Genomic DNA, 12,278 nt, shown 5'->3' on the forward strand with positions numbered 1-12,278 from the left:
TTTTTTTTTTGTTTTGTTTTGTTTTATTACTGCGATTATTATCCCAATCCTTTTATTCCTTGCGGCGGAGCCCCTCGCCCCCCCGAGACACACACGCACACACACTCACACATACACACGCACATGCAGCACACGCACCGCCCCGCAGCCGCCCGCCCGTCTGGGAGCGCCGCCGCCGCTCCGCTTCATCTAGCCCAGGGCGGCGGGCGCATGCGCCCATCCATATGCATGAGGGGAGAGGAGGAGGAGGGAGGAGAAGGGGAGGAGGAGAATGGCAGGGCACGGTCAGGGGAAGGCAGGTACCGGTAGGAGGAGGCGGAGAGGAGGGATGGCACGCAATGGCATGGCATGGCATGGAGCGAGCTGCGGGCGGCGCCTCCTCCGCCTGAGGCAGACGGCGCGCCCCGGCTGCCCCGAGGGCCCGTCCCCTCGGGAAGCGCCGCTCCGCAGGTGCTTCCAGCGGTACCTGGAGCGGGAGGAGCCGCGCCGGGGCGGCCCTGGGAGCGTCGGGGCGGGCGCGCCCTCAGCGGCTCCCGCGCGCCCTCGGCGGCGCTCGCGGCCGGGGGGGGCTTTTCCCGCCCCGCCGCTCGCTGAGGGGACGCGCGCGGGTCCTGCCCGCCCGGGAGCCGCGGCCCGTCCCTCCTCTCCTCCTCGGGAGGAGAAGAATGAAGAGTTCGGGAGCGCTTTTTGCGGTGTGAAACCTTCCCCCCCCTGCCCCGGGCCGGCGGCGGCGGCCGCCCTTCCCGCCCCGCGGTTCCTGAGGCGGGCCGGGGCGGGGGGCGCTGCGCGGGAGCGGGTCGGCGCTCCCTGAGGGGACGGGAGGGGCGGCCGGCCCGGGGCTCTGAGGTAGCCCTGGCCAGCGGCTCTCCCGAGGGAAGCCGAGGCGGCAGTCGCCACCGTGCGACTCGTTGTCTCCTCCTCTACCCGAGGCCGCACCGCCGAGGGCCTCCCGGGGTCCAAGTGGGAGGAAAGATCCCTCAGCCGATCAGTCCCGGGAAGTGAGTGCTGGCTCAGACTCCGTCAGGGATCCCGTTCCCCGCACTGCAGATGTTCGTCCCAGCTTCCAGGGGATTGCTGGGGTTTGTCTGCCTCACGCATCCTTTCAGGAACGGGGTCCAGAGCCACACAGCCAGGTGGTGGTCACCTGGGGGACTCCCTGCCACAGGGCGCTGAGAAGCCCAACAGTTTGCAGAGAAAGCATTCAGACTTGTTCCCAGAGGAAGAGCCACACATCAAAGGGCACTGAACAAAAAAAAAAAAAGTAAAACCCCAAAAACCCCACCCCTAACTTTGTCTCTGGTTTGGGAAGTCCCTGGGCTGCTGGTCTAGAAGTTGGGTGACTGTGCTGGGAACTTGCTGCATCACTGTCCCTTTCTTCCTGAGGCACTGGAGACAGGAACCTGGCATACATGACGTTTGGTCTGACCCAGAACAGCTATTCTTGTGTTCTGATGGCCTATTCCACCCTGATCTAACACAGTAGATGTGTGAATGTCTGTTTTATACACCAGAGTCGGTGGCACAGAGGAAAACAAGATTTCTGACCTAATTTTATATCCTTTGTTTTCATTTCCTATGGCAAAAGCAAAGCGCGTGCCTGTTCTTGGCTATGGTGTCCCATTCTGGAGTGCCTCAGGCTGGGAAGCTGGTGGTATTCGTGCCCCTCACTTGAGAGCTGTGCTCAGACCTCCATCCGACTCCTGCAGATCACTTCCCATCTGAGTTCACAAATCACATCCCAGCAATTTTGGCATTGCCTGTGAGGTGTGTGGTTGCCGAATACTCCTTCCAGCCTCATTCAGCCCCCAAGTTCCAACAGTATTGGTTGTTTCTTTTTGGAGTAATTAACTTTTCTTAGCCTGGTAAGCCTTCATTGTGTTTTATCCACAGCGTGGCTGCAGTTTGGTGATACAAGAACCAGTGCCTCTCTTCTTTTTTTTTTTCCAGTGGGTACTGGTCTAGCTTCTACAGCCTGTATAGATGTTACCCATTCCCAAGTGCCACACATCTCCTCCTCTAGGCCTTTAAATACCCTGCTGCTTGCTGCTACGCGCTGTACCTTTAGGGCAGGTCTGGAGTTGACCTTTCTGTAACAGGTTACTCCACCTGTTTGACTCCAGTGCTTAGGAAATCCAGAGTTCTGGTTCCCACAGTGCTTGTGACTCAGCAGTGTAGCTGCCCTCAAACACAATTACTCGTCCAACAACTTAAAATGCTTTGCAAGCATTAATGAATTAAGCCTCCTCATGTCTTGAGATGGGGAGTATTACTGATAGGTAAAGCAAGGCAGAGCATGAGTCACGTGGCAGAAGCGCGTTGCAAACCCTCTCCCTCGCAAAAGAAATTTTGACCTCGTGGAAGTCAGCAGTGAAATCACCTTATTTAGTACAGAATTTTAACCTAGAAGTCCCATCTCTTGCTTTTCTCCACCAGACTCTCAAGGGCAGATCTTTAACCCCTGCACAGCAGCACTGAAACCCAGCTGAGCGTGGTGCCTGCAGCCCGGGCATCTTTTTAAGGTACTAATTTCATTACAGATACAGCAACATACAAATTGCTTCATGGGCACAGGGGGCCTGAACTGAGCCACTCTGAGTAGCCAGAGGCTGGTGCACATAAAAGTTCCTGCTGCAGGGCTCTGCTTGCACGTCCCACAAATGTGGAGCCGACGTGTCTTCCTTTGTGGCTGGTGAAGAACTTTTCGACGTCTGGCACTCGGCTTCTTACACTGCGTAAAGTTACTTCCTGCTAATCTTCCTATTCCGACATAATTAGATCACATCCACATTAGAAGCCGTTGTGGACATTTAGTTGTGCCAAAGTCCAGAATTACAGGCCCCAGAATTGGGCCTGAATCAGTTCCTTAATTTAGAGCTGTTCATTGAAGCCACTGGGAGATTGCCCAGGGCTTTGGTGGGATGGGGATCACAGCCTTCAGAGGGAGTGCCTGGCTTACGAGGGTCAGGTGTCGTGAAGTCAATTCTTTGTGTTAGGAAAGTTGTAATTTCCTTTTAAAGCTGGGTGAGTCACTGAGTCGTGGCTGTGAACAATCCCACAGGATTTCCTTAGATTTGTTATACCTGAAGGTAAGCTTGGAATGGCGCCCCTGGAAAAACTCTTCGTTCAGGGACCTGATCCATCTCATTTTGAAGTCAGTGACTAAACTTTTGTTTACTACTGTAATGCAGATCAAGACAGTTGCATAATCATGGGGGCCTGATCCTGCATCAGGCTCCAGTAAAACAGTTAAAGGGCTGCCAGAAAAGAATCTGTTGACACGTGGAATACGTAGTCATAAAGAATTCATAAAGCTCGACGGCCTCCTTTCACAGCAAAGAGGATACAGAAGCCCTTTGTTTCTGTAGATTTTTATAAAAGTAGTTTTACTCCTCGAAGTTACCCATTAAAATTAATTTGCTGTAGCTTTAGGTATAATTCTGGCCACACTGGGTGAAAGAGGGAAAATTTCATCCACTTGGATAATCTTTTATCTGGGAGTTAAGCTTCCCTGCTGCAAGGAGAAGGACATATCGCTGCAGTCAATCACGGACGAGTGAGCTTTTAGATAAGGCCTTTCCTATAATACACCCACAACACTTCATTTTCCTCTTGCAGCACTGGGACTGACCTCCCCACTTGGATGAGTGTCGTGGAGGCAGAGATAGGGACCGTGCCGTGCTGCTTGGCTGACGCGCATTTCGGAGCAACACATTCCAGCAGATGAACCCATTTGCACAGTTGAGTGATCTAAACTTAGAAAGCTAATTTCTCTAATTACAAAGTGAGACTGAACTCCTGTAAAGCTTTTCATCACCTGAGTGGAATGGGAATTGCGCTTCCATAATCGTTTAATGTTTAGAAACTAATTAGGAAGCATTTCGTGGGGAGGCCACACCCCACGTTAGGCTATTTCACAAATGGATCAGGAGGGAAAACTACCTCTGCTGAGAAAGTTGAGCAAGTGGCAGAGGTGAGGAGAAAGAGCACAGTTTACCCAATGCTACTTCCATAAAAGCTTCCATTTCTTCCAAGTCAGGCAATTTCTTAAAGCTGTATCTCCAGGCAAGCATTTCAAATGTGACAGAAGATTTTGGAGAAGACGCTTTAGTGACCAGATACCCAAATCCAGTTTGCTGCTACAAGCACTTACCTCTTTCCCTGGAGTGTGTTGCTTGAACTAAAATTTCATAGCTGTGTTGTGTTTATTGTGCATGTGTGTTTTATCACTTAGGAATTCCCACCTTAGTTTTCTGTATATTAGCTCCTAGGAATTAAAGTGAGGCACTAAATCTCTTTGAGAAGATACTCTGAGAACAATAATAAAAAAAAAAAGACTCTGGGGTACTCAGAAATTACTGCAGTCAGAACCAATAAAGTTCCTGAAAGAGTTAAAGTTGTAGAGCCAAAAAATACATCTATTGTAGAGCTTTTAAGTTCTATCCAGCTGTAATTAAGTGAATCCATAACACTATTGCTTTCTGTCACAGCTTAAAATTGAGAGTTTACTCCGTTCCAGAGAATAGTGCTGTTTCTCCTTCAGTTTCCTTTATTTGTATACACATAAAACCTGCTTTCTGCTTGTTTCTCTGTTAACCCTTCAAGGATTGGATGCCTCCACATTAACCTGGCTTTGTCCTTCACTTATCCTCCCCAGTGGTGGGATTCCTGTACACCGGTGATTTGATCTCAAATCCCTGCTTTCTAAAAACAGGGGAGAGCTGAGACTGCAGTTTGAGGTCTGAGCAGGGGTACAGCTTATCAAGCTGGAGTAGCTTCCAGTAGGTGCAAAGACTGTGACACTGAGCAGTGCTGGCACTTCTGTCACAGACAAGATGACACTTTCCTTTGATAAGCAGCAGCCTCAGCTATTCCTGTCAGTCCTGGAAGAAGCTGCAGTGAAACCCGGGCTGAGCCCTGTCTCCAGTGAACAACGGGTGCTTCCAACAGAGGTCCAAGTTTCCAGCAGAGTTCCCCTCACAGCTTTCTGCAAAGGTGCTTCTTTGAGTCAATTTTTTTTTTCAGTATGTGCTCAGACCAAGTTTTGTTTTCTTGTTATGGCAGCATCAAAATGCCTGAAGTCTTCTTTTCATGCAGATCGTTTCCTCGTCATTGTTAATTGCATGTGAGAGTATGTGTTCAATACATTCCCAGTCACAGACTGTCCTGAGGGTGCAAGACTGAAGTACACAGGGGTGTCATTTAGCTAAGGAAATGACTAAAATGAACAGAGCAGTGATTAGCACGTTTAAATTTGAGTGTACAGTATATAACTTCTTGCTTTTGCCTGCCATTATTCCATGGCTGATCTAATATTCTGGGCCTTGATTTTACTTGTTCCTCTGGGGGAGATATAGAGGGAGTTGCTTCATTTGGCCTGAAGAAACATTTGGAGACATTAAAGATGCTAAAATCCAGATTCAGCCCAAAATATAAATGTGCCTAAGTCAAGGAACAAAAAACTTTCAGTTAGGAATGTGTATCAACATCCATAGTTAATCCCTTGAGACTGTCCAAGTCCCACTCTGGAGGGAGCTGTGGAAAAAGTGCCTGCAGCTTCTAGCAGGGCAGTGGGAACCAGGGTAAATGAGAAGGAATGCAGTAGGAATAGGCTTGGGGCCCCATGGAGAGGTGGCAAATAGAGGGCCTTACTCTTGGGGGAATGAGCAAGACACCCTGTCACCCTGCCTCTCTGGTTAAAGGTTTGTCTTTGCTCTTTCCACAGTACCTGGAGGGTGTTACATTCCTGCCTCCCTGACACCTGTTTTGTCTCACAGCATTTTCAAGCACACTGGAGATGATTTTCTCTTCGATTGCTCCTGATGTGAAGCTGTCATGGGCCACTCCACGTGTGGTGAAGGACATCCCTGATCTGTGGCACTGTGGCAGCTTGGTGAAGACCCAAAAGAAAAAGAGCCTGGCTGTAGAACTGGACCCTTAAAACCAACTGATTTCTTTGAAGGTAATGGCATTACCCAGTGTGCTTCAGCTTTATGTCTGAAAGGAGCAACAGGCTCTCGCAGATCCACAGTCTGTGTGTTGCCCTGAATTGTTGGGGGGAGTTTATATATATTTAATGATGATTTTTTTTTACTGTGGCAGAGGGGAACGAATCAGGATCTGCCACAACTTGAATAGAAGCAATTCCACACCTGTCCCTTTAACTGCACATTTGTGGTTGGCTGCCTTTTATTGTCCTGCCTCCTCTGGGGCTCTATGTGTGTGTGTGTGTGTGTAAGGATTTCCCAGCCTAGCGGGTGACCCCTCATCTTGCTGCTCCAAGCAGTGGCTTTCCTCCCCTCCTTTCTTTGCAATATTTATTGGAAGCACGTGCTAAGGAATCTGTGAGCCTGGGATGCTAATGAGTGCACGGCACAGAGCAGAGCAGGGCAGCAGATGCAAAGGGCCGGGCACGTTTCCTAATGAGGGAGTCTCGAGACCCATCTGTTGAGTCTCGTGGGCCCTCAATGAAGTTTGCTGCACAAGGTTGCCAGTGGAGGGTTTTTTTTTTCCCCCCTAATGCTTTTAGTTCTCAACAAGTGCAATCCTGTATAGAGCAGCATGTCATGGGGTTAGGTTTTGTTGTTACTAGCAGATAATGTGACTTTGAAAAGAACGCCCCTGCCCCAGCTGAAAGGAGGATAACCCTCCTCTACCCCCTTCCTTCCCATCCTTCTTGCTGGGATCAATAACAGGTCCCCAGGCACAAAGCCTGCATTCTTTTATTCTCAAATTAGAGCAGCTGCAGCAGCAACACCACAGCTCATTGGAAACCTATTAGCTTTTGAAAGACTTAATCCAGTTTGAAAATAACTAGTGTTTCTCAATCCTTCACGCACCCATTCCTGTAAGAGGCAATAATCTTAGGATGCATTGAGGGTGGACTGGGCTTATTATTATAACCTGCATCTCTCTCGGTGTCCCAAAGGGGCAACAAAGAAGGCAAAATGTCATTTTCCCAGCTTCACAGGGCCTAAGAACATTGGATTTACTCTGCCATATCACACCCTATCACTGAGGTCTGCCGCCTCCCATCCTGCCTTCAATGGTGACCAAAATCGTGGGATTCACTCTCCAATTTCATAGTTTTTAAGGCCAGAAGGGACTGTTATGATAATCTATTTGACCTCCTGCAAAACACAGACATTAGAATTTCATCCTAGGTGGGATAAAAGCTGGGAGCAGCTGCATTCTTTGATGCTGCTCTGCTGGGCAGCAGTGGAAACGTGGGGGATTTTGGGGGGTACTTTTTCTGTGAGGGGAATTTGTTCTTTTTAAGCACATGAAGCACAGAGCTTTGCAAATGGGAGCCTTGTGCATACTCAGCAAATGCCTTGCTTTGGACTTAGGAGACCTGATTTTAGGTAGAAAGGGTTTTCTCCCCTGTCTGTGTTTCTTGTTTAGCTTTTCTGTCACCCCTTTACTGAGGCTCTCCCTGCAGCAGCCCTGTGAGCTAATTACTCCCATTTTAAAGGTGAGAGTCTGAACTTCAGCAATTGCTCTGCCCTTCAGAGACTTTTAGGTCATAAATGCCTTGTGAAGACCACAGCAATGGGGAAATAAAGTTTTCATGAGCAGGATCCTGTCTCCTACCCCAAGTCACACTGGAAATCTGCAGATGATCAGGGAAGTTGTTTTCCCATTTTTTTTTGAGTTCCAGCCTACTGTGTTTGCTGGGACATCTTTCTCTGCTCAGACTTTTCCTGTACTGTGCCAGTCCTAAACCTTTCCTTCATGTGCTGCCAACTGCTATTGTTAGTTTTGGTACAAATATTTTGCCAGAGGTAAGTGGGGTGGGACCACCAGCTGACTTCCCAAAGGCCACTGAACAGCAACAGCTTTTGATTTCTGCTGACCTGGACCAGATTCAGTGTGGTGACCTAGAGCTAAGGGGCTCAGGATCTCATTACTAATCCCTTGAGCTAGCCAATTCCTTCCACCAAGTCAATGTTTTCTAAAGTGTTAAAAGACTTTTCCTGCCTGCCTGCCCATTAAATCCTGCTCTCCTGTCCGTGTCCTTGGATCAGCCTAATCACTGAAGTGGATCAGTTTGAAGTCTTAAGGGTGCAAGCTGTGGGGCTGGCAATGCAGAAGATGGCAGGCAGCACAGCTGAGGCAGCCACTGCTTTGGGGTGACCCTCATGTGCTGCTTTTGTAGTGCATTGCCAGCTGGGATATGGGGTGTTTTGCTGCTTTCAGCTAATTTGTCTGAGGTTTACAATTTATATATGTTTCTAGATACTTTAAGTATAGGAAAAAAAGAAACCAAGTGTTTTCCTGGATCGTCCGTTGGCATTGCTTTTTGGATGCCTCAAGTAATAATTCTTTTCTGGGTTATTTTAATCTTCTCACTTCTTCAGATGGATCACATAAAGAAACACATAGAGCACCATCACTGTGTTCTGATGTATCTTTACTATTAAAACCTTATATTTTAAAGATAGAGACAAATGTGTTTCGAGACAGCATGTGGAGAAAACCACTATGTTTTACATTAAAATCTGCACTGGCCTCATCCACGTGCACTTAGCAGGAAACAGCTTTCATTTGCTTTATTTTAGATTGAATACAGAGTAGTTTACAAGTTCTATTTATGTAAAATATACATATATTTTACATATATATATATATATGTAAATATGAAGGAGCTTCCAGCAAAGCTTCTTCATAATTAATATCTGCTTACAAGGGTGGGGATATACACTGCACATACATTGCTCCATGTATTTGCTTTTTTCTCCCCTTACACACATATATATATTTATATGAAAAAGAGAAGTTATTCTCAGATGTTTCAGTTACTCATCCTTGATAACTGTTTTCTTAATATTTGCTCTGGTAAAGTGGCCATAGCTGTGTTTTTGTGAGGAATGTTTTTCTCCTTGCAAAGTAGGAACACTTTCCCCCACGGCTTGTGCAGCTCTACATGTGGCAGTGCCTGTGTGTACACATGCACTCAAATGCTAATTTCCCTCACCAATTTTTTCTAAAAACAAAAATTAATCATAGAGAGCACGTCTGCCTTTGACTGCATTTGATGGGCCAGGTTGCAGATGAGAGGAGGGTGAATCTCCAGGTTCTGCCCTCTTATAGAAGCAGTTGAGTATCTGTTGAGTGACACTAAGCACATTTGCCCTTTCTTTTGGTCAGTGGATGAGGATACTCTCATTCTAGGCTGTCTCATTAAGAATCTTCTCACAACAGGTAATTAGCTTACAGAATCATAGGTTGCTTCTTTCCAATACTGGTGGTGTCAGTTCATGCTCTGTTACCATTTGAAACTAAGTTCTTAACGTGGAGCTTGACATGAAGGCCCGTGTCTGGTAAAGACACAGGAGCAAAATCTCACAGTGTCCTTCCTCTTGCCAGTGCTTTGTTTATCTGAATTGTTTCCCAAGTTAACTCCTGTGGCCTAACCCCATAGAAGAGAAGATCTAATCTCTAATTGTCCTCTGGGACCATTCCTGCAAGGTCCTTGAAGAATATATCCTGTTTCCCAGTCAAAGAGTCAATCCAAGGATGTGTCCCGTCTTCTCTTCTCATTTGAAGATTGTTTACCTGTTATTTATGAACTGTGTTTTGTCTGTGCACTATTCCTACTGTGGGGGCATTGTGATGCTTCGTAGAGAAGGAGGAAGGATTAAAATGGCTCAGACTTTACATTCAACATCACATATTCCCTGCAGAAGGATTTACAGTCATATACACAAACACACCAAAGCCCAGCCAATCCTTGGAGGATGCAGGAATTCTGCCATGCAGATAGACTGAGTCTGTAATAAAGAAATACTGAGAGAATTCTTAATTAGGTGCTCTGATGGTGTTTTAGAATAGCATGGTACATGTTGTTGGGTATCAGACATAGAATAAAATATCGACCATTTCAGGATGGTGCTAAAATCAAAGCAATTCAAGGATCAAATTATGCCTGAGTGTCAATATTCCAACTCAGCTGTAGCCAACTGAATGCTCTTGTTTATGCCAGCTAGAATTACAGTTTGGGCATTTTATTAAAGCATGAAGAGGTCACTTATTGTTCAAAGAGGGTTTTCCTGAAAGGAAGGCAACCAGTGCTGAAGAGCTGCAAGCACTGAGCTGTGTTCATTTGGATTAAAAATAGGTGTTTTGGGCCAGCAGAGCTTCAAAATAAGCAAATTCTCAAACCAAACAGTTTTCCTTTTGGTAGCTGAAAAGGAAACCGCACATCCAGGAGGAATGTAGATCAAAGCAAACTCTGCAAATGATGCAGAAACACATAAAATAACAAACAAGGCTGGTGGGAAGAGGGGAGCTTTTGTAAGTAGATAGGTCTGTTCATGTTACACTGAAACCAAAGGCAAGATTGCTAAAGAAGATACTGGAGAGGGGTATATAAGGCTATACATTTTTCTCCTCAGAGGAATTTTTCCAACCTGTTTTTGCATCTCCATTGTGTTTGCAAAGTAACATATAAGGGGCATACTCAGCACCAGATCTCACTGATACCAACTTTTGCCTCTTATCTCTTACTTTCCTTCTCTCCCTAGTTTCCCTGAGCCTCCCTCTGCCTAAGTTGCAGCAAAACATGTTTGTTTTACTGCTTGCCCATAATGCTGTTAAAGCACATCATCCAGTCATTTTCCATAACTACTTTCAGTATTTAGATAGTTTAGCTTTCATACTTTGTTCATACTTGTAGAACAAAACAATTCAGAATGTTTATAGTATTAGCTGGTTGAATTGGAATTCATTTGTTTAATGTGTTATATATGAGAATACAAATCTACCTCAGAACTGTTTTTAAGGGAAAATATAATACTGCTAGATATTTTTAAACTTGTTGCTTTACTTATGTTGAAGTGAATATGTTGCTGCAATGATCAGTTGTAAATATTGAATTGAGAAGGATTTGGTAGTTGTTGCAGTGAAGTCACTCTTTAGCTTAATGGCTTGTCCAGTCCTTTCCTGAATGCATCTTCATGAAGTGATGGGCATGTAATTCCTGAACTCCTCAGGGTCCTGATCCACAGAATTCTCTACACAAGAGGATGGACCTTGCAGAAGGGAGAAGTGTCTTTTGTCCAACAGTGGGATTTTGGGGATAACTGTATTCCCTCCTGTGGGTCCTGCAGACCTCTCCCTTTCTCCTTTGTCCTGCTGGCTCCTTCCATGTGCCTCTCCAGCTGGCCTGTACCTCACCTTTGGCAGGAAACAGCCCTTTTCTTGTGTAGAAAGAAGGTAATTTATTTCCTCCAGCCAACAAGTGGAAAGGCAGCACTTCTTTATGAGCCACATTTCTTCACATAGAACTGAATGTGGCTCTTACCTCTCATCCCCCCTCTCTTACTCCTGCACCTTTTGGAAGCACCCTGGTCCATATTGCTGGAGTAGAACAGGTTCCCAGGGCTCTGTAGATTCAAGGACAGGACACAAGCTGGATTGGCACTGTCAGGTCACAGGATAATATGCATTGCACCTTCTCATCTTCCCCTGGTCTGTACCTGCTCCTTGTGTGGAGGGCAGGGGACTGTAGGAATGCTGCTCTTCTGAACTGTCACTGGGATAGCTTGGATTGGGTGGAAAACAATGCTTTCCCACTGTACCAACAGAGATTTCCTCCAGCATTTTTTTATTTCTCTGGGACTCTGGAATTGTTTGCCGGTTCTTTGAACTTTTTTTTAATGTGGCCACTTTTAGCCTGAATGGAGACCAGTGAAAGTTTGAGCTCTGTATCCTGGGAAGCTCCTCTCTGCGTGAGCACTGGGCCAGTCAATAGGCTCCAAGTGTAGGATTGTTAGACAAAGGGACAGCCTGCAGCAAAAGGGATGTTTGTACTGTGGCCAGAGTAGGCTTCCTTAAAAATAATAGCCAAGGGTAAACACTATCAATTCCCAAGTTAGATGCTTGGAAAAATCCACCATCCCATTTGCTAACCCATTAGGAAGGGAAATAGGACTTGACAGTTCTCTCTGCTGTGATTCTAAGCATGTTGTTTCCCTGAGAAAGAGCGCCTGTGTTGCTGTGAGTGCTCTGCAGTCACTGGTGGCAAGGGATTGGGAAGATTTGCTGCTGCACAGAAGTTTGTGCATGGCTTGGTTTTAGGTTGTTTCAACCTATCCACATCAAGTGACAAAATACAAAGCTGTCAGGCCTGACCTGGGAAAATAGAGCTGGCATTCCAAAAGAAGTATGTCCATACAGTGGCTTCTGTTTTTCTACTCAAACATTGTCTTTATTTTTGGGATTTCGGGTAGCAAAAAATGGGGGGCTGGAGGGTTGTTAAAAGAGGATTATCACAAACC

The 12,278-nt window shown here is 46.4% G+C and overlaps 1 long non-coding RNA gene across 2 annotated transcripts in view; it reads left to right on the forward strand.

Annotated features, from left to right (window-relative positions):
• The first annotated feature begins 610 nt into the window (after positions 1–610).
• Positions 611–12,278, forward strand: part of LOC113952171 — a 34,226-nt gene continuing 22,558 nt past the window's right edge. For both annotated transcript variants that reach the window (XR_003529420.1, XR_003529421.1), the window contains exons 1-2: positions 611–692; positions 5,775–5,959. This is a non-coding gene — a long non-coding RNA (uncharacterized LOC113952171). The remainder of the gene's footprint in view (positions 693–5,774; positions 5,960–12,278) is intronic.

The sequence above is a fragment of the Corapipo altera genome, unplaced genomic scaffold, assembly GCF_003945725.1.
Source record: "Corapipo altera isolate COAL_440 unplaced genomic scaffold, ASM394572v1 70, whole genome shotgun sequence".
Taxonomy (NCBI): Eukaryota; Metazoa; Chordata; class Aves; order Passeriformes; family Pipridae; genus Corapipo; species Corapipo altera.